At 45.5% G+C, this 22,768-nt stretch overlaps 2 protein-coding genes across 2 annotated transcripts in view; both read left to right on the forward strand.

Moving 5' to 3' along the window:
* Positions 1-22,768, forward strand: part of LOC309364603 (uncharacterized protein) — a 220,111-nt gene that overhangs the window by 155,778 nt on the left and 41,565 nt on the right. The gene's annotated exons all lie outside the window — the stretch shown is intronic.
* Positions 3,637-22,768, forward strand: part of LOC309359382 (uncharacterized protein) — a gene marked incomplete at its 3' end in the record, with an annotated part of 29,051 nt that continues 9,919 nt past the window's right edge. The window contains exon 1 of the mRNA XM_081892936.1: positions 3,637-3,748. The remainder of the gene's footprint in view (positions 3,749-22,768) is intronic.

Genomic DNA, 22,768 nt, shown 5'->3' on the forward strand with positions numbered 1-22,768 from the left:
TGGTTAATTTTCTGCCAATTTTTCTTCTAATATCTTCATAACTGTAGCCTTGTTCACTTGATAGTACTATTTTACATCCCTTTCTAGGTGACCAGTCATCTCTTTGTGCCATTTATTTAATTTTATTACTTTTTACAAGCTCACTAAATGAAAAAAAACCTCAACCAACTTGATAGCAATCGCACAACACATTTTTTAAAAAAATATTTTTATTGAATTTTCAAATTATAACAACAAATTTCCACAAATCTTAATTGAACAATTTCTATATCCGTATTTCTCCCCTCCCTCCTCTTTGGCTTCCCCCATATTTCCGTATTGATTTATTAAACAAATTCTATACTCTGCTGATTTTACTTCTTATATAGTTGTCAAAACCTGCCAAAGAGTCCATATCTTTATACTGTCTTTTTCTATAGTTTATAAATGGCTCCCACTCTTTTTTGAAACCAATGTTGTCTCTCTCATGTATTCTCTCTGTCGGCTTAGCCAGTTCCGCGTAGTCCATAAGCTTGGCTTGCCATGCTTCCTTTGTTGGCGTTTTCTGTTTTCCATACTTGTGCTAATAAAATTCTTGTTGCTGTTGTCGCATACATAAACTATGTCCAATTTCCCTCTTATGTATCATGATCTAAAATTAGAAGCAGGAAAGATTCTGGTTTTTAAACAAAGGGTTTCTTCAACATTTTTTTCAGTTCATTATATATCATTTCCCAGTATTCTTTAACCTTCTTGCATTCCCACCATACATGAAAAAAGTACCACCTTTCTCTTTACATCTCCAACATATCTTGGATCCTGTTTTATACATTTTTGCAGTTTTTCCAGTGTGATATACCATCTATATATCATTTTCAAATACAGTGGTACCTCAGGTTACATACGCTTCAGGATACAGACTCTGCTAACCCAGAAATAGTACCTTAGGTTAATAACTTTGCTTCAGGAGGAGAACAGAAATTGTGCTCCCGCGGCGCAGCAGCAGCAGGAGGCCCCATTAGCTGAAGTGGTGCGTCAGGTTAAGAACAGTTTCAGATTAAGAATGGACCGCTGGAATGAATTACCGTATTTTTCGCTCTATAAGACGCCCCTGACCACAACACGCACATCGGTTTTAGAGGAGGAAAACAAGGGAAAAAACATTCTGAATGAAACAGTGGATGTATCATTTTTGTGCTTTAAGCTGTGGCCACAGACATGTGATCTGATGGTGAATTTGGGGTGACCCAATGCAAAAATCCTGAGAATCCCTGTGGATCCATGTTTTGTAACCACGTTTTTGCACCATTGCAGCCCCAGGCAACAGTGGGTGCGTGATTTTTTGGGGGGGCAGGCTCTAGCCATGGACATGCTATGTGATCTGATGGTGAATTTGGGGTGACCCAATGCAAAGATCCTGAGGATCCATGTGGATCCATGCTTTTTAACCACATTTTAAGTGGGGAGGGAAGGAAAAACACAGAAGGGACAAGGAGCAGGAGAGGGGTGTGCAGAGAAGCAGCTGGCTAAGAATGTAGGAGAGGGGTATAACGGGAGGGGGGAAAGGAAGGCAAAAGTTTTCCCTCACCTACCCACCCAAGCCAGCCAGCTTGCGCTGTCTCTCTCTCTCTCTCTCTCTCTCTCTCTCTCTCTCTCTCTCTCTCTCTCTCTCTCTCTCTCTCTCTCTCTCCCTCCCTCCCTCCCTCCCTCCCTCCCTCCTGCATGTTTTCAGCAGCACCAGAGCACAGAGAGGACACTCTGCTTTCCCCTCTGCTTGCCTGGAGGGGAGGGGCTTTTCCTGTGCTTTGTTCCATTTGAGGAAAAACAACAAGGAAACAGAGGAGGGTGGGCAGTAAGACCCTGAGGCAGGTTTCCCTTCTCCGAGACACGCGATTTGATGTTTGCCTGATTTTTTTTTTTTTTTTTTGCCTCCTCTCGCGCCATTTGGCTCCAGGGACCACACATTCGCTCAATAACATGCACAGACATTTCCCCTTCCTTTTTAGGAGAAAAAATCTGCGTGTTATAGAGGGGGAAATATGGTAAGTACTTAACCTAAGGTACCACTGTAATTTTCTCTTAATGATATACAATCTGTAAACTTTACATTTGTTTTCATAAACTTTCCCATTCCTCCAACTGTATATTAAGCCCAACATCCTGACCCCTTTTTTTGGGCTGATTTTACCTTCTCATCTAAAGTCTCTCCATATAGCAAAATGTTATATGCTCTCTTCAATAATTTGGTATTTCCCTCCACAATTTCCTTTTGAAAGTTTGAGATAGTATAGCTGAACCCCCTTTTATTATCTTCTTTAAATTGCTCATTAATTTGTCTGTGATGCAACCAACTTTGTAAAGTACCTTTCAAGTTTTCATAACTTTTAAATTTCAAACCTTTCTCCTCTTCTATTAACAAATCTCTATATGTTGGCCACTTTCCTTTTTTATCACCCCTCCAGCTACACAGGGTCTAATCCTGCCAGACTTTGGTGGATGTCTCAAAAAATTCCAAGTTGTTGGATATTCAAATCGCAGAGCTTGTCAAAACTGAGAGGCAACTATTTACAAATCCTGTTCTTTCAGCAAAGCAGAAATTTATACATTTGCTTTCACTCAGAGGCTGTAATTTAGATTTTTGGGGGCATTCATCTCATTCCATCTTATTCACAAAACGTCTCTGCAGGGTTCTCTGAATAGCAGAAGTACGGCTTCCATTTTTAATACTTCTCGCTTTGAAATTCAAATTGAATTTAAGTCCAAATTTTTAAATTCCTCTCCAAAAGCTTCTTTTTCTTTTACCTTATAACAGAAGATCTGTCACTTCAGAGGGCGGCTTTTAGGCTTCGGGTATTCAGGTGTGCGTTGGAGCCGACAGCCCACCTCGACCGTCTTCTCCTCCCTGATGCAGTTGCGGGAGCCGGTTTGACGGGAGACCTGGGGCTCAGCTGGACCCCGTTGGAGCCCCACTCTTCTGCAGAGTTTTGTGCGGGAGGCTTTTTTTAGCCCCTAAACCTCTCCTCGGTGGCCTGAAATCCCCCTAAGGGCTCTGTCTTACTCCAGCCCGGAAGCCCGCAATCACAAAGTCAACTCTTTCTGACATTTATTTTATTTTATTACATTTTACAAGTTCACTAACTGAAAGAACAAAAAAATCCCCAACTAACTTGATTGCAATCACATAACACACTGACAAATGTCCTGCTTATTTATGTTGCAATCCTTCCTAAAAGTTGTTGTATTACATTCTACTTTAAATTACAGTGGTACTTTAAATTACAGTGGTCTGTTCTTAACCTGAAGCACCACTTTAGCTAATGGGGCCTCCTGCTGCCGCCGTGCCACCAGAGCACAATTTCTGTTCTCATTCTGAAGCAAAGTTCTTAACCCGAGGTACTATTTCTGGGTTAGCGGAGTCTGTAACCTGAAGCGTCTGTAACCTGAAGTACCACTATGTATTTCCGTTGATATATAATTTTATGGTATTACTCCCAAGAAGGGGGGTATTATGAGCCATCAAACCCCAGAAAAACACCTTCTCCAAGGTTTCCACAATTTTTACCACTAGTGTATGTTGTCTTCTAGGTCCAAAGACACACATGCACACACAGATAGCATGAGCAAGCAGGGCTCCAAAGTGCAGCCATTGTCGGAGACCTTAGAATACATCAACGAACTCACACGGGAGAGAAACAGTTTAAATGTCTCGAATGTGGAAAGAGCTGCAGTCGTAGTGGTCACCTTAGAATACACCAACAAACTCACACAGGTGAAAAGCCATATAAATGAATGCAACGTTGCACTCAATGTTCACTATTTAATTTACGTCAAGAAACTCATAAAGGCAGAAATCAATTTTAAATACATGGAACCCATGTGATGTTTTTGTTTTTGTATTTAAATTTTTATACACATATATATGTATTAAAGTAATGAAGGTCACATGTACTTGATGTACAAAAGAAGTTGCAAGTTGTTGCTAGATCATCCAGGGGGAGAGTGTGAATATGGAATGCTCAAGGCGTGTGATGAATCTGTTGAGTTTTGACCCCACCCATCACTGCCAAAATGATGCGCTGCCCTTGTCTTGTGGATCAGCATCTTTCAGGCTTCAGGGAATTGCCTTCCTTCCCCTTGGTCGTAGATAAGCAGAACAAAGGAAAAGGAGTCTTCTTACCAGTTAGAAGCTTTAATGATCCCAGCAAGGGGACAAAGAACCCGTCTTCTAGGAATGGCGGTGCTCCCAATGAAGAGGTCCAGTCCCTCACATCCCTAGTCACCCCGTCACTTCTGCGTCTCGTAATCTGAGCTAGTTCCCTCTGTACTTTCTGTCCTGCCACTTTCGCTGCTCTCCTTGACCTTGGGGAGAGCGGATGGATGCTTTCCAGAGACAGTGAATCTGTTAACTCTCCCCCCCCCTCCAGAGTTTCTTCGGCAAGCTGTTCCCCATCCAGTATTTCCCAGCTTCTGCCTTCTGAACTATGTTCCTCTGCAAATCACTTTTCCAAATCTATACAGTCCTCCTGCTCCTGGGAAGAATCCGGGGAGGGGGTGCTTTTTCCGTGCAAGGCTAGTTCGTGTTTCTCCCGAGTATGCGCCTGTAATCAGTGAGCGTGCATTTAGCAGGAGAGCGTCCCTTTGTCTCAGCACGTAAGATGCTTCAGGAGGCCCGAGAGCGAAGGGTGTGTATCGCACATGCACTGTGAGAGCAATGGTGGAGGAATAGCAAATAACTGTCAGGGTGCTTAAAAGGAGGCTGTCGTTTCGTGGGGGGAGGAGAGTTTTAGTGACGCTGAACAGGAAGAGCCAAGCGCACCTACGGGATACATGTGCTTGCTACTCTGAGTTTGAAGATGGGCAGTGGGAGTGGCACATGATTCTGCTGAAAGTAGATCTAGGGAAGATTAAGTTAATTGCAACCTTAAACACACTTGGGTCCCATTAAAGAGGCTGCTCATGAGGCCGGAGGAACATCGCCCGGCTGTGAGGTGTAAAGTCCACCACTCCCTGCAAGGTCTTTCCCACCTGGCCAAAGGGGTGGGGCCCAGACTCGCCCAGCTCTACCATGTTAAATATGAATTCTGTGGTCGACCTTTGTACTGTTTTATTTTGAAATCTTTAAGATAATATTTTTGTTTTCTGTTATGTTGCTTTGACAGTATATTCTATATTTCACATTTTTCAGGTTGTTTTATTTATGTTTTATTGATTTAATGTGCTGTGAACCGCTTTGAGGTTTTTCTTGAAAATATAAAGTGGAATAGAAATTAAATAAAAAAAGTTTCGAGCAGGGATATCCAACATGGGGTTGCTCAGATGTTGGGCAACAACTCCCATAAGCCTCAGCCTGTATGGCCATGGTTGATGGGGGTTGTAGTTCAAAAGCTCAAGGGTGGAAAATCTCACATTTCTTACAACTTTTCATTATGAATAATTATAGGTAAAACTTTTGTTGATATAGAGCTCATTTTTGGGCTTCCAGGAACAGCTAGTCACTTCTGCTTTATAAACAAACCCAAATATATTGACACACTTTACTTTAAAAGCAGATTTCAGAACAGAGATAAACAAAACCTTTTTTAAAAATCTTTTTACTTTACAAACCATAATTTTGTCAATCCAAGATCTGCTCTTCCTATGTATAAAAATACTTTGTTAACAATGAGATACCGAAATAATAAAAAATCTGCAATAAAACATTATCAGCATTTAAAAAGAAAAGCTAGTGGGATGTTCAAGGCATTGAGTTACAAATTAAGGCAAAGATCAACCATTGCTAGGTAGACCCAGGAGACTTAATCTTAGAATCAACCCCTGCCCCCCACAGCCTGCTTTTGCCTGTAAATGTATTTGATTCAAAGATCACATAAATCATCATGATTTTTTTCTCATTAATTCTGATGGGCGGGGGCGAGTTAACCCCATGGAGGTATATATGGGTCTGAGTGGCAGGTGATCCACTGCCAGACCGCCATCTTGACAAGAATCTTTCTCAAGGCCTTGTCTGCAAGAGGACGGGCAATGAATTCTGATTGACTGCTTGGAACAGAAATGTATTTGGGAGACACCGAAGAGAAAAAGTGAAAAAACTCACAGCCCACTCCACAAATTATCCAGGCTGCTATGTGGCAGAAATGCATTTTCCCACCTTCCCTTGAAACAGCCTTGCCCTACAACGCTGTGTCACAAGCTGCCCTTGGGAATGGTCCCACATCTCAGAAGGCAGGCAGTGGGGACGAGTGCTGTGTTGCCCTAGGAGGAACACAATGGCACTGGAGGCTGCTGAGCAAAATGGCCCCCGTGGGCTCCATTGTGTTCCCACTTACCTTCTGATTGCTTGCCTTCTCCCTTGAGGGCCACATCCACACCACATTTAAATCACTCTAGTACCCCTTCAGTCAGTCATGGCTTCCCCAAAGCATTCTGGGAGCTGTAGTTTGCTGAGAGGAGACTCCCTGTTCCCCTCCCAGAGAGATAATACGTAGAGTGGCTTCACTATCTATTCCTTGTCACAGAGAACTTGGTGAATTGTAACTCTGAGGGAAATAAGGGTTTTAAGGGTTGCCATGGTTGTTAAAGACTTGATTGCCTCTTCTCTTCTCTTCCCCGCCCCCCGGGCAATATAGCTTCTATAGTTTCTATAGCCTACATAGGGTAGAGATATTTAAAATGAGAGTCCTCATAAGGACTCTTTCTTGCTCTTCAAAATATGGCAAACACACCTAACAGCTCCAAGCAACCTTAACAAACTACAGCTCCCAGAATTCTTTGGGGGAAGCCATGACTGTTTAAAGTGGTATACAGTGGTACCACTTGCCCCCTTGACCCGCGCCCATCCTGGCTGATTAGAGCATGTCTAGATGAGGTGCGGGTCCCCCTGGATGAGATCATTAATCAGTCCCTTGGTACGTGGACTTTCCCAGGGGAGTTGAAGGAAGCAGTGGTGCATCTATTCTTAAACAAAACATCTCTAGATCCTTTAGATCTATCCAATTACCGCCCGGTATCAAATCTTCCATACCTGTGTAAGGTAATTGAGAGAGCAGTTGCTGAACAGCTTGGTAGGTTTCTGGATGAAACATAGGCTCGGGACCCATTTCAGTCCATCTTTCACCCTGGTTACAGGACCGAGACGGCTTTGGTTGCCCTAACAGATGATCTCCATAGCTGGATTGAGGCGGGTCGGGACTGCTGATTCTCTTACATCTGTCAGCAGCCTTCGACATGATCAATCACGAACCTTTGGACCACCGCCTTGCCGACGTAGGGATTCAGAGCACAGTCCGACAATGGCTGCTCTCCTTTATCTCAGGTCGGGGACAGAGGGTGGCGCTAGGGAGGGAGTGGTCACTGCGGTACTCCTTGGTGTGTGGAGTCCCACAGGGTGGAATCCTTTCCCTGATGCTTTTTAATATCTTTTATGTGCCCCCTTGCCCAGATTCTCCGGAGCTTTGGGCTAGATTGTCATCAATATGCTGATGACACCCAGCTTTATCTGTTGATGGATGGCCGCCCTGACTTGGCCCCGGACACACTGACTAGATGCTTGAAAGCTGTGGCTGGATGGCTGCGTGGGAGCCGGTTGAAGTTAAATCCTTCGAAGACTGAGGTCTTCCGGCTGGGTCGGGACAACATGGGGTTGGTGGCCCAACTCCCATCTCTTGCGGGGGCTCAATTAGTGCCAGCACCTTCTGTCAAGAGCTTGGGTGTAACCTTTGACGCCTCCCTTTCCATAGAGGCACAAGTTGCAGCCACAGCAAAGGTGGCGTTTTTCCATCTCCACCGTATTAAGCAGTTGGTCCCTTACCTTTCTCGCCCTGATCTGGCCACAGTGATCCATGCAACGGTCACCTCCAGGCTTGATTATTGTAACTCGCTCTATGTGGGGCTGCCCTTGAGGCTGACCCAGAAACTCCAGCGGGTGCAGAATGCCACGGAGAGGCTCCAGTGCTTTATCAACTGCACTGGCTCCCAGTGGAGTACAGGGTCAGGTTTAAGGTGCTGGTTTTAACCTTTAAAGCCCTATGCGGCCTAGGACCCACTTACCTATGGGACCGCCTCTCCTGGTATGCCCTGCGGAGGACCTTAAGTTCCGCAAATGACAACATTTTGGAGGTCCTGGTTAGATTGGTCTCAACTAGGGCCAGGGCCTTTTCAGTCCTGGCCCCAACTTGGTGGAACGCTCTGCCACAAGAGACTAGGGCCCTGCGGGACTTGACATCTTTCTGCAGGGCCTGCAAGACAGAGCTGTTCCACCTGGCCTTTGCTTTGACTCAGTCTGACCCTTATGTTTCCCTCCCCTTATGATTTTGATCATTGGACTACTTTTAAAATGAGACTGCTTTTTAAACTGCCTTTTAATCTGTATTTTAAATTGGTATTTTCTCCCCCTATTATGTTTTTACTGTAATTTTACTGGTGTTAGCCACCGTGAGCCCGGCTCTGGCCAGGGAGGGTAGGGTATAAATAAAATTTATCATTATTATTATTATTATTATTATTATTATTATTATTATTATCATTATTATCATCAGACATTAAGAACTTCCTGATCCTGCTTCTTTATAAGACATCTGAAGGCAGCCCTGTATGGAGAAGTTTTAATGTTTGATGCTTCATTGGTTTTAAAAAAAATATTCTGTTGGGAGCTGCCCTAGTGGCTGGGGGAACCCAGTCAGATGAGAGGGTATAAATATTATACAATATTCTTCTTCTGCTTAATTGAATAGCAGTCCTGGAAGCCGCCGGAGGGGAGGTGCACTTGGGCTCCCATCCTCCTTGCAGGCTTGGCCACCATGAGGAGACAGTGCTGAGATTCCTGCATTGCAGGGGGTTGGACTAGATGACTCTCAGGGTCCCCTTCCATCTCAACGATTCTATGATTCTAACAGGGTGCGGGACTAGATGGGCTTGATCAAACTACAGGGCTCTTCGTGCGGAGGGGTATGTGAGTGAGTGAGAAAGAGCGTATCTTCAGGAAGAGGCCCCTCTCTCTTCTTTGCAAAGAGGCTGAATCAGCTGCAATGCCCCCACACTTGACCCACCGCGTCCCTGCCTGCTCTCTCCACCCCCAACTCCAATTCCATGGGTATTGCATTGCACTGCACAACCCCCCCCCCCCAGCTTGCTGCACCCCGAGGCGCTTTGCACTCACCGGATTCCTTGCAGAACAAGGACAGTGCACGAGGGCAGAGGGGGCGGTTCAGCTGTTCTAATTAAGCCGCGCCCCCTTTCCCAAATCAGTATGGAGCAGCCCCTCCCCCAGCAGCTTCCACTCTCTGCCTTTAACCTTTATGGCAGTGAGCATATACTGTATTCCCTATACTCGAAGCCCAGCTTCCCTCCCTCCTCTCCCCATTGGCTGGGTCCTGCAATTATCCCACCCCCGGAAATATCCTGCCTCCCAGGCGGGGCTCCCATTCCCGCCCCCGCTGCCCAGGGTCGCTCCTGCTGCCAGGATTTCGGGTGAGTGCAAAGCCAGCGGCGGGGAAGGAGGGAAGGGGCTTGGCAAGGGGTGGGGGGTCCAGGATGAGAAGCCCCGGGACGGGGAGAAGAAGAGAAGGGAGGCTGATTCTCTTAATGGGGCCTTGAAGGTGGGGGGAGGGGTTTCCACTGTGGAAAGAGAGAATCTTCTTCCTGCCCGGATCTGGTGCAAAGGGAGTTGCAGGGAAGGAGGCGGGAAAGGGGAGAGGCTTGGGCATTGCTGGGCAGGCTCGCAATAAAATAATAATAAAACTAATAAATATAATAATACCAATTATTATTTTCTGGATTTCCCCAGCCCCTCTGGGCGACTTCCAACAAAATAAGAAACACCAAAAACATCCAAACATCCAAGTCTTCCGTTTTGTAGAGGAGATGGGGACATGGATTGCTGGATGGCAGAGGGAGAAAGAGGGAAAGATGGGGAGGAAAACAAAGGCAGGGGGGTCCTGGCAGGAAGAAGGAAGGGCTGAGGCCTCCTCCAAAGAGCTCTTTGTTCTTGAACTCCTTGCATAAAGTAGTGGGGGCAGGGCCGGATTGAGGTTTGATGAGGCCCTAAGCTACTGGAGGTAATGGGGCCCATATATGCCCAGCTGTACTTTGTCAACAACAAATTGTCGCTGTTTTTTGTGTTTTGCATGGTAATTTATGGACCTAATAGGTATCTAAAACCATTTGCACATAACAGAGTATGTGCATAATACAATTACGAAGTATATTAATAGTGAAATAATTATTAAGTTCTAACTTAAAATGATTGATAAACTGCATAGTTTGTCACATTCTATGTACATGAGGCTGAAGTAACATAATTTATCTTGAGACATTGTTGTTCCGAATTCATTTTTTATCTTCTTCAGCTGTGAAATGGATCTTTACAAATGGCAATTTGCAATCTTCATTCAAAGGAACATTCTCAGAATTGCTTCTACATTAGGGAATGCTGATTGGACATTGTTGTTGTTCTTTAGTCACTTAGTCGTGTCTGACTCTTTGTGACCCCATAGACCAGAGCACGCCAGGCACTCCGGTTTTCCACTGCCTCCTGCAGTCTGGTCAAACTCATGTTAGTAGCTTTGAGAGCACTGTCCAACCATCTCATCCTCTGCATATAAGTTAAATAAGCAAGGAGACAATATACAGCCTTGTCGTACTCCTTTCCCAATTTTGAGCCAATCAGTTGTTCCATATCCAGTTCTAACTGTTGCTTCTTGTCCCAAATAAAGATTTCTCAGGAGATAGATGAGGTGGTCAGGCACTCCCATTTCTTTAAGAACTTGCCATAGTTTGCTGTGGTCCACACAGTCAAAGGCTTTTGCGTAGTCAATGAAGCAGAAGTAGATGTTTTTCTGGAACTCTCTAGCTTTCTCCCTAATCCAGCGCATGTTTGCAATTTGGTCTGTGGTTCCTCTGCCCCTCCAAAATCCAGCTTGTACTTCTGGGAGTTTTTAGTCCGCATACTGCTTAAGCCTGCCTTGTAGAATTTTAAGCGTAACCTTGCTAGCGTGTGAAATGAGTGCAATTGTGCAGTAGTTGGAGCATTCTTTGGTGCTGCCCTTCTTTGGCATTGCGTTCTAGACTGATCTTCTCTAATGCTCTGGCCACTGCTGAGTTTTCCATACTTGCTGGCATATTGCGTGTAGCACCTTAACAATATCATCTTTTAAGATATTAAATAGTTCCACTGGAATGTCATCACTTCCACTGGCCTTGTTATTAGCAGTGCTTTCTAAGGCCCATTTGACTTCACTCTCCAGGATGTCTGGCTCTAGGTCAGCAACCACACTACCTGGAGTGTACGAGCCATCCATATCTTTCTGGAATAATTCCTCTGTGTATTCTTGCCACCTCTTCTTGATGTCTTCTGCTTCTGTTAGGTCCTTACGACTTTTGTCCTTTATTATGGTAATTTTTGCACAAAATGTTCCTTTCATATCCCCAATTTTCTTGAACAGATCTCCATTGCCATCCATTTTTGTACACTGATGCCCAGGATGTCAATATTTATTCTTGCCATATCATTTTTGACCACATCCAGCTTACCATGGTACATGGATCTTACATTCCAGGTTCCTATGCAAACTTTTTCTTTGCAGCACTGGACTTTCCTTTCACTTCCAGGCACATCCACAACTGAGCGACCTTTCGGCTTTGGCCCAGCTGCTTCATCAGCTCTGAATCTACTTGTACTTGTCCTCCGCTCTTCCTCAGTAGCATATTGGATGCCTTCTAACCTAGTGGTTCATCTTCCAGTGTCATAACTTTTATACGACCATGGAGTTTTCTCGGCAGAGATACTGGCGTGGCTTGCTGGTTCCTGCTCCAGGTGGATCACGTTTAGCCAAAATTCTCCACTTTGACCTGTCTGTCTTGGGTGGTCATGCATGACATAGCTCATAGCGTCTCTGAGTTATTCAAGCCCCTTTGCCATGACAAGGCAGTGATCCATGAAGGACATGGTCATTAAATATTACTTGGTACAGATCCTGATGTGTCAGATTATCATATTCATGGCTTTGACTTTTTAATGTATGGATGAAAATGGTTGAGTTCTCCAACAAGGTTCATGTCCACATTTTCAGGATATGTTTGGCTTAAAGCATTAACTTCTTCACGAATCTCTTCTTTTGCAGCATCTAATTTTGTTAAGAATGAAATAATAATAATAAAAAAATTAAAAATACATAAAATCGTCAATCATTAAAAACTTCCCTAAACAGAGCTGCCTTCAGTTGTCTTCTAAATGTCAGATAGTGGGTGCCACCAGTGAGAAGGCCTGGTTCCTTGTTATCTTGCTTCTCGCCAGAAGGCCCTCAGCGCTGGACCTCAGTTTCTGGGCTGAACGATGGGGTTGGAGACGCTCCTTCAGGTATACTAGACAGAGGTCGTTTAGGGCTTTTAAGATCAGCACCAACATTTTGAATTCTGCTCAGAAACATACTGGGAGCCAACGTGGATCTTTCAAGACCAGTGTTCTGTGATCTCGGTGGCTGCTCCCAGTCACCAGTCTTTTTTGCAGCATCATTGTATACTGATGCCCTTTCTGCCAGATTTAGAATCATAGAATAGAATAATAGAATCATAGAGTTGGAAGAGACCACAAGGGCCATCGAGTCCAACCCCCTGCCACGCAGGAAACACCATCAGAGCACTCCTGACATATGGTTGTCAAGCCTCTGCTTAAAAACCTCCAAATAAGGAGACTCCACCACACTCCTTGGCAGCAAATTCCACTGTCGGACAGCTCTTACTGTCAGGAAGTTCTTCCTAATGTTTAGGTGGAATCTTCTTTCTTGCAGTTTGGATCCATTGCTCCGTGTCCGCTTCTCTGGAGCAGCAGAAAACAACCTTTCTCCCTCCTCTATGTGACATCCTTTTATATATTTGAACATGGCTATCATATCACCCCTTAACCTCCTCTTCTCCAGGCTAAACATGCCCAGCTCCCTTAGCCGTTCCTCATAAGGCATCGTTTGCAGGCCTTTGACCATTTTGGTTGCCCTCCTCTGGACACGTTCCAGTTTGTCAGTGTCCTTCTTGAACTGTGGTGCCCAGAACTGGACACAGTACTCCAGGTGAGGTCTGACCAGAGCAGAATACAGTGGCACTATTACTTCCCTTGATCTAGATGCAATACTCCTATTGATGCAGCCCAGAATTGCATTGGCTTTTTTAGCTGCCGTGTCACACTGTTGGCTCATGTCAAGTTTGTGGTCAACCAAGACTCCTAGCCTTTTCACATGTACTGCTCTCAAGCCAGGTGTCACCCATCTTGTATTTGTGCCTCTCATTTTTTTTGCCCAAGTGCAATACTTTACATTTCTCCCTGTTAAAATTCATCTTGTTTGTTTTGACCCAGTTCTCTAATCTGTCAAGGTCGTTTTGAAGTGTGATCCTGTCCTCTGGGGTGTTAGCCACCCCTCCCAGTTTGGTGTCATCTGCAAATTTGATCAGGATGCCCTTGAGTCCATCACCCAAGTCGTTGATAATGATGTTGAATAAGACGGGGCCCAAGACAGAACCCTGTGGCACCCCACTAGTCACTCTTCTCCAGGATGAAGAGGAACCATTGATGAGCACCCTTTGGGTTCGGTCAGGCAGCCAATTACAAATCCACTGAGTGGTAGCATAGTCAAGTCCGCATTTTACCAGCTTCTTTACAAGAATATCATGGGGCACCTTGTCAAATGCCTTGCTGAAATCAAGGTAGGCTACATCCACTGCGTTCCCTTCATCTACCAGGCTTGTGATTCTGTCAAAAAACGAGATCAGGTTAGTCTGACATGACTTATTTTTCAGAAATCCATGCTGACTATTGGTGATCACAACATTCCTTTCTAGGTGCTCACAGACTGTTTGCTTAATGATCTGCTCCAGAATCTTCCCTGGTATTGATGTCAGACTGACTGGGCGGTAATTATTTGGGTCCTCTCTTTTCCCCTTTTTGAAAATAGGGACAACATTTGCCCTCCTCCAGTCTGCCGGGACTTCGCCTGTTCTCCAGGAATTCTCAAAGATGACTGCCAGTGGTTCTGAGATCACATCTGCCAGTTCTTTTAATACTCTGGGATGCAGTTCATCTGGCCCTGGAGACTTGAATACATCTAAACTAGCCAAGTATTCTTGTACTATCTCCTTAGTTATTCTGGGCTGTGTTTCCTCTGCTGAATCATTTGCTCCAAATTCTTCAGGTCGGGCATTGTTTTCTTTATTGGAGAAGACTGAGGCAAAGAAGGCATTGAGGAGTTCAGCCCTTTCTGTGTCCCCTGTTTGCATTTCACCATCTTCTCCTCTGAGTGACCCCACAGTTTCTTTCTTCTTCCTTTTGCTACGAACATACCCATAAAAGCCTTTTTTGTTGCTTTTAACCTCTCTAGCAAGCCTGAGTTCATTCTGTGCTTTAGCTTTTCTGACTTTGTGTCTACACGTGCTGGCTATTTGTTTGAATTCCTCTTTGGTGGTTTCCCCCCTTTTCCATTTTTTGTACACATCCTTTTTTAATCTTAACTCAGTTAAAAGTTCTTTAGATAGCCACCCTGGCTTCTTTAGGCACCTTCTATGTTTCCGTCTCATTGGTATTGCCTGACGTTGTGCTTTTACTATCTCCCTCTTATCAAACTCCCAGCCATCATGAACTCCCTTTCCTTTTAGTATTACTGTCCATGGGATCTCACCCAGCACTTCCCTAAGTTTTATGAAGTCTGCTTTCTTAAAGTCAAGAAATTGAGTCCTAGTATGCTTGTCTGCTCCTTTCCGCTGTATAGTAAACTTCAGAAAAGCATGATCACTCGCGCCTAATGATCCCTCCACTACTACCCCACTAACCAGGTCATCAACATTGGTTAGGACCAGATCTAAAATGGCTGTTCCTCTTGTTGCTTCTCCCACTTTCTGGACAATGAAGTTGTCTGCAAGGCCAGTGAGGAATCTGTTTGACCTTATGCTCTTGGCTGAGTTTGACATCCAGCAAATATCCGGGTAATTGAAGTCCCCCATTACTACTATCTCCCTTCCTTTTGCATGCTTGGCCATCTGTTCCAGGAAGGCATCATCTATGTCCCCCATTTGGCTTGGGGATCTATAGTAAACTCCCACAATGAGGTCCCTGTTATTCTTCTCTCCCTTAATTTTGACCCAAATGCTCTCACTTTGGCTTTGAGGTTCTAAATCTTGGATCTCTTCACAGGTATACACATCCCTGACATATAACACCACCACTCCTCCTTTCTTGTCTGGTCTGTTTCTCTGAAATAGATTGTATCCCTCCATTATTACATTCCAGTCGTGGGACTTATCCCACCAGGTTTCAGTGATGCCTATTATGTCATATTTAGTTTGCTGTAGCAAGAGCTCAAGCTCATCTTGTTTATTACCCATGCTTTGCGCATTAGTGTACAGACATTGAAGTCCATTAATCATTCCCCTGTGTCTCTTATTTAAGGATTTTTTCCTCCCACCACTAGGTCTGTGTGCTGTTTGCTGCATTTGGTCTATGGCATTTGGATGATCATCTTCATCAATTGATAGACTCCTACCTTCAGGAGCACTTTCTCCCTCCCCCATGTTAGTTTAAAGCCCTCCTGATGAGGTTTCTGAGATTTTTGGCAAAAACATTCTTCCCAACCGTTGTGAGGTGCAGCCCATCGCTTGCCAGAAGTCCATCTTCAAGAAACTGCAGTCCGTGATCTAAGAATCCAAACCGTTCCTGTTTACACCATTTGCGAAGCCAGCTGTTCACTTCCACTATTTTCCCCTCTCTCCCTTAGCCACATTGTTCAACTGGGAGGACAGATGAGATGACAATTTGTGCATTTAATTGCTTCAATTTCCTGCCCAGAGCCTCATAGTCTCTTTTGATCTTCTGGAGGCTATTGCTTGCAGTGTCATTGGTTCCCACATGAACCAAGAGGAAGGGGGTATTTGTCAGTGGGTTTTATTATTCCTTGCAGTCGTTCAGTTACATCTTGGATCTTAGCCCCGGGGAGACAACACACTTCCCGAGACATCTTGTCAGGCCCACAGATCACTGCTTCTGTTCCCCTCAGTAGGGAATCCCCTATCACCACTACACGCCTCCTCTTAGGTTTGGTCGGGGTTCTTCCGTGAGCTGTCCATTCCAAGGTTGCCTGCACATTCCCTGAGGACTGACTGCTGCTCGTCTTCATATACCTGATCGACTGTAATGAGGGAGAGATCCTCAAATGGAGTCTGCTCTTCGTCTTCCATGCTAGGGGAGAGGACCTCAAAGCGATTGTGTATTTCTAAACAATCAGAGCGAACCCTGGGCCTCCTACTTCTTTGCGTCACGTTTCTCCATATATCTGGCTCCTGTGTTGGTGAACTAGCCTCCTCCTCGGCGGAGACGGTGTGCTCTGTTGCTTCCAAGAAGAGCTCCAGCTCTCTAATTCTTTGGAGCATAGCCACCACACGCCACACGTTCCTCCAGTTGCTGGACTTTGTCTTTGCTGGACTTTGTCTTTTAAGAGGGCAATCAACATGCGATTGCTGCAGGTAAAGCTGCCTGCAACCTTTGGCAAGATGGCAAACATTGTGCAGGAACCATTAGTCTCTTGCCTGCGCGCGTGGCGGGTGTGGCGGCTTCGGGTGGGCTGCGCGCCTTCGCCGGTATTTGCAGGCCAGCAGCTGCGGATGAGTTGTGCCTCTGTGTGCAACAAAGAGGAGAAGAGAAGTTCTCCTTTAGAAGGCAGAACAGGCAAGAGCTGTCAGTATCACCTCATAACTCTCGTGTGGGGTGAAAGTATGTTAAATGGGAGATAAAGACGGGGCTTGCAAAGTGTGCTGTTGGGAGGAAGCGCAGCTGCTTTGTGTAGATGCAGAGGAGGCGGCTGCTTCCGAATTAAGCCTCCTAATTAAGCGGGGTCCCTCCCTGCCTCCCAGGCGGGGGCTCCTATTCCTGCCCCCGCTGCGGGATTTCAGGTGAGTGCAAACCAGTGGTGGAGAAGGAGGGGAGGGGCTTTGCAAGGGGGTGAAGTTCCAGGATGGGAAGCCCCAGAGGCGGCCTGCACAAGTTCTGGATGGGGGAAGAGGAAGGAGGAAAGGGAGTTCTTTTTTTTAATGGGGGCTTTGAAGGGGGAGTAGGGGGGTTACGCTGTGGAAAGAGAGAGGCTTCTTCCTGCACGGATGTGGTGCAAAGGGAGTTGCATGGAAGGAGGGGAGAAAGGGGAGAGGGTTGGGTATTGCTGGCCAGGCTCATGATGATGATAATAATAATACAGTGGTGCCTCGCAAGACAAAATTAATTCGTTCCGCAAGTTTTTTCGTCTTGCGAGTTTTTCGTCTTGCGATGCACGGTTTCCCATAGGAATGCATTGAAAATCAATGAATGCGTTCCTAGGGAGACCGCCTTCAGACCTCTTCTGAAGGCTGGTGGGGGGGGAGGACTTTTCTCCCCACCGCCAGGCTTCAGAACAGCCTTCTGAAGGCTGGCGGTGGGAAGAAAAGCCCTTCTCCCGCCGCCAGCCTTCAGAAGAGTTCCTGCAGGGCTGCCTAGGCTGCGAATAGCAGCCTGCTGCCCGGTGCGAGGGACGCTCTGAAGCAGAGCGCCCCTCGGGCGGGGCAGACATCTGCAGCTTGGGGAGCCCTGCCGGACTTCCCCACAGGGCTTTCCAAGCTGCGGGTAGCAGCCTGCTGCCCCGCATGAGGGGCACTCTTAAGCAGAGCGCCCCTCGGGCGGGGCAGACATCTGCAGCTTGGGGAGCCCTGCCGGACTTCCCCACAGGGCTTTCCAAGCTGCGGGTAGCAGCCTGCTGCCCCGCACGAGGGGCGCTCTTAAGCAGAGCGCCCCTTCGCGCGCGGCAGACATTCACAGCTTGAGGAGCCCTGCGGGGAACTCTTCTGAAGACTGGAGGCGGGAGAAGGGCTTTTCTTCCCACCGCCAGCCTTCAGAACAGCCTTCTGAATGTTGGCGGTGGGGAGGAAAAGCCCTCCTCCCACCGCAAGCTGTGCGCCTTCTCCTCTGTTCCCGGACCTCCTCCCACCGCAAGCCTTCAGGACAGGTCCGGGAACAGAGGGGAAAGCGCGCAGCTTCTCCTCTCTTCCCGGGGCTTGCGGTGGGAGGAGGGTTCCCCGCTGTCCCGGAGATTTCCCTATGGGCTTTCGTCTTGCGAAGCAAGCCCATAGGGAAATTCGTCTTGCGAAGCCGCTAAAAAATCGGAAAACCCTTTCGTCTTGCGGGTTTTTCGTTTAGCGAGGCATTCGTTTTGCGGGGCACCACTGTAATAATAATAATAATACCCTGCTCATTGTTTCCCCAGCCAGTCTGGGCGGCTTCCAACAAAATAAAAAACCCCCAAAACAACCAAACATTGAAGTCTTTTGTACAAATGGCCTTCGATTTTAAAGAAATGCCCTCTTTAAGAAATCACGTGTTGTAAATATGTATGTTGTCCTCGAGGTGCAAACACACATAGCATGAGCAAGCAAGCAGTGCTCCGAAGTGCTTCTCTTGTGAACTTGCCATCTAAGTTGTTTACTAATGGCAAAGGCTCCTGTTTCCCAAAAGGACAGGCGGGGGAGGTCTCTCCCCCACTTTTAACGCACCCACTCCCACCGCATGGAAGGTAGAGGTCTTGTTCATTCACAACATCAGTAAAACTTGTGTGTATCTGAAGTGAACCAGGCGCTGGAGCTCCTTCCCCTCTCACTGGGCTGCTGCAGGAAAAGGCAGCGGAGGAGGAGGAAACAGATGGGTTTGAAGGCTCTTTCTGCCCCTCTCTCCTGAGCAGAGGGTGTTTGCAGGGCAGGAGGACAGAGGAGGCAGCAGTGGGTGGATCCACCGCCTCTCCCAGGGGGTCCAGATGCAAGCAGGGGGCTTCCTTCTTCTCCATGTATTCAGAGCAGTCCAACCATGTATTCAGAGCAGTCCTTTGCAAATTACTGAATGAATGAATAAATTTATTACGGTCATAGACCAGAAAAAACATAAAAAACAACAATAGTTTACAAAGGGAATAATGGTGTCAATTAAAAATTGTAAAATTATACATAAAAGCAATACACATATGCACACACACCCACACACACACACATATATACACATATATGCACTACAGTATATGTATAGACTTAAAAAAAGGGGGGGCTTGTCCAGGGGTCAAGTCTTTTACTTTTTTACAGCTAATGCCCTCCGCTTGATCGCAGCTGCAGAAAATTTGGCCACTTTCAGTGTTACTTCTGGGTTTTTATCTCCTAGTAGGATTTTCAGCCGCTGAGATTCAGATCGACCTGGAAATTTCTGAACGATAGGGGAGATAAACAGTGACCTAATATCCCCGTAAAGGTCGCAGTGTAACAACACATGTGAAGCCGTTTCCACCTCTTTCAGACCACATGGGCAAACTCGTTCAGCATAGGGTGTGCCCTCGTATCTGCCCTTTAGTAAGGCAGATGGCAGTACATCAAATCTGGTAAGGGTAAACGCCCGCCTGTATTTTGCGATTTGTAGATCCAGCAAATATGGTGTTAGATTAAACCCTTTTCCATAATCTTGGATAGCTGGATATTTATCTATCTTGCTCATATGGTCCTGAAGCTCTACATCTCCTATTCGCTGGCTCACCATCCTTTTAGCCTTTTCAAAACCTGAGGCTATAAGTTCTTGTGGGGAAAGCCCCAGGCCCTTCAATTTTTCATAAAGCGACAATCTCCATTTAGACTGGAACGGGTCTAGTAGAGTCAATGGAGCCACTCCCACTGGGAAAAATATGAGTTTTAGCCAGAAGTGAATCTTCAGGATCCATATCCTGGCATTAATAGGGAGTTGACCTACCTCCAGCCTGATGGCTGTGTTGGAGACACAGGTAGGTAACCCTAGTAGGGAGCGGTAAAATTTAGTTTGTACAGATTCCAGGGACTTGAGTTTTTGACAATTAAATATCTGGGTGCCATACATCAATTGTGGAAGTGTTTTTGCAACAAAGACCTGGGAGGCAGCAGGAACATATTGACCTCCTTTTCTGTAAAAGAATCTTATGATAGCTCTGGAAGATCTTTGCGCATTTACAATGGAATTCTTAATCTGATGGCACCAAGATCCCTTCTCATCAAAAATTATTCCAAGATATCTAAAAGATGTTACTTGCTCAATAGGTTGGTTATTAATTTTCCATTTATGTCGGAGTTTTCTCTTGGAGAACACCATAATTTTTGATTTAGTGTAATTTATTATTAGGTGTTCAGCTTCGCAATACTCTGTAAGAGCTCGTAAAAGTTTTCTTAGACCCACACAAGAGAAGGAAATAAGTGCCGCATCATCTGCGTACAAAAGGACTGGGATTGGTATATTATTTAGGTTTGGGGGATGAGTACTTGCTTCCTCCATCTTTCCGACTAAGGAGTTTATATAGAAGTTAAATAGAATAGGGGCAAGAACACAGCCTTGCTTGACACCATGGAAACTTTGGATTTCCTTTGATAGGTTCCCATAACGGTCGCATCTAACACGGATCCGAGTATTTTCATGTAGTCTACGGATAAGAAGCAAAAGACGTCTATCGATGTTTGTGGCATTTAATTTTTCCCAAAGTCTGTGCCGGGGTATCAAATCGAAAGCTGATTTGAAATCTATAAAGGCTACATAGAGGGAGCCTCCTTTCTTTGAGGTGTATTTCTCCACTAGATGTTGCAATACCAGTCCTTGGTCTAGAGTTGATCTATGTGCCCTGAAACCAGCCTGGGCTTCCTTTAGGATGTGCTCCTGTTCCAGCCAGTCCACAAACTTTTCACGTAAGTGAGTTGCATAAAGTTTGCTAATGATGCTTAAGAGACTGATTGGTCTGTAATTGGCTGGATCAAGTTTACAGCCTTTCTTGAATATGGGAACGATGATTGCCAATCCCCAGTCCTCTGGTATTATTGCTGTTTGATCTATGCTGGTGAATAGGGTGGCAAGGACTGGGGCCCACCAGTCAATATTGGCTTTGAGAAGTTCAGGAGAGATATTATCTGCTCCCGGGGCTTTTCTGTGTTTGAGTGCCTGAATAAGCCTCCTGATCTCCGCAACCGACACCGGAGGCCACTCATCACCTGCCGCACACTGTATTAGTGGCTGTGTCAAAGGCAGAGCTGAATATGAAGATTGGAAAAATGCCTCCCAAGTCCCTGCAGGTATAGTATACTCCACTTCTGAGGAGGTAGATCGCACTCCATTTGCTACCAGTCTCCAGAAGGTGGCCGAATCTCTCTCTCTGGATGCATCTATTAGGCATTTCCATTCTCTTTTCTGTGCCAGGAGTTTTTTGTTTTTGATCAAGATTTTATAATTTCGTTTATCTTCAAACCAGACCGTGGGGAGTTGGGGTAAATTGGCAGATCTATAATTCTTGTATTTTTTCAGTAAGTTTAGCTTCATGTCCTGACATTCTTGATCAAACCAGGGTTTGGAGTTTTTATATACTGAGGATTGCCTACTTGACCTGTTCCTTTTTTCCTTCAGGGAATCTTGAAGGAGTGAAATTAACTCCTGAAATAAATTTATCTTTAATTCATGGCTTGAGGAAGTTATAAGGTTTTCTCTCTTAGTGAGGAATTCCTTTGAGCATAGCCTACTTGAAATTTCCTTATGCAGTTCATCTGTCCATCTGATACGAGAATATCTGAGCTCCAAAGCTGTAGGGCTCGAATGTTCGATTTTCTCAGCGCAGGATAAATCCTTTCCCGCAGCTACGAGTGCACTTAATGGCAGATGGTCACTGTCTAAGCGCTCCTCCACTTTGCATTCCAGAACTTTGTTTTGAAGATCATACGACACGATTATATAATCAATTGTGGAGGCGCCATTGTTAGATATAAATGTGAATTCTCCGACCTTCTCCCCCTCTGTACGGCCATTTAGTATAACCAAGTCCAACTTGTTGACCAAGTGTAATAGGCATAAGCCGGCATAATTGCAGCCTTTATCCTTTGAGATTCTAGCTGGTATTGAGTGGGCTTCCTCTATAATGGGGGCTGTTTCATGGAAATGTGCATACAAAGCCTCATCAGATTGTCCAGTTCTGGCATTTAGGTCGCCTGCCACCACTACAGAGGCATCAGGAAATTGATTTGATAGTTTGTCAAGATACTGTTCTAACTGAGCCCAAGTATTTCTTATCAGTCTTTTCTCTCTTTGTGGGGGTAGGTATACGTTAATCAGCAGCAAGCTGTGGGTCCTCCACTGTACTTGCACAGCTGTGGCCAGATGGTCTAGTGGGTCTAGTTTTTTAAATATGGCCCTTAGCCTTGTTGAGATTAAAGTAACTAACCCACCTTTAACTCGCCCCCCTCTAGTACTTAAAAGACCTGGGAGGGAGAACGCAGAAAAGCCATTTAACTCCACTTCACTTGTGCTCCAGGTCTCCTGGAGAAACACAATGTCATGTCTCTGGATATATTTAGCAAAGGATTGGTCAGAAACCCTCTTTTGCCAACCTGCAATATTCCAAGTTAGCAAGGCAAGGTTGCACGTTGTCTTGCCAAAAGTTGATCTTAGTCAATTTGCCTTTGAAAGATTTTTAGGGCCTATCTTTTTATCTATTGGTTGAATTTCGTTCATTTTGGCAATGTCCATAGATGTATTATCGCCCAGGTACTCAATGGAATCAATTGAAGGGTGCAGCGTGCTAACATTAGTGATCAGTACTCCTTTTTTTGGCGAATCTACCTTGAGGTGTTCTATTTGACTGATACCAAGTTCATCCTCATCCAGGTATCTCATGCTGGTCCAAGAGCGCCTTGTGGTTGTCATAGGGATGGTTTCCTTTTTAGATGGTAGATTGTTGCTGTCCCTTACGCACTGTGTTAGATCTGT

This window comes from Podarcis melisellensis (assembly GCF_964234715.1).
Source record: "Podarcis melisellensis genome assembly, chromosome: 2".
Lineage (NCBI taxonomy): Eukaryota > Metazoa > Chordata > Lepidosauria > Squamata > Lacertidae > Podarcis > Podarcis melisellensis.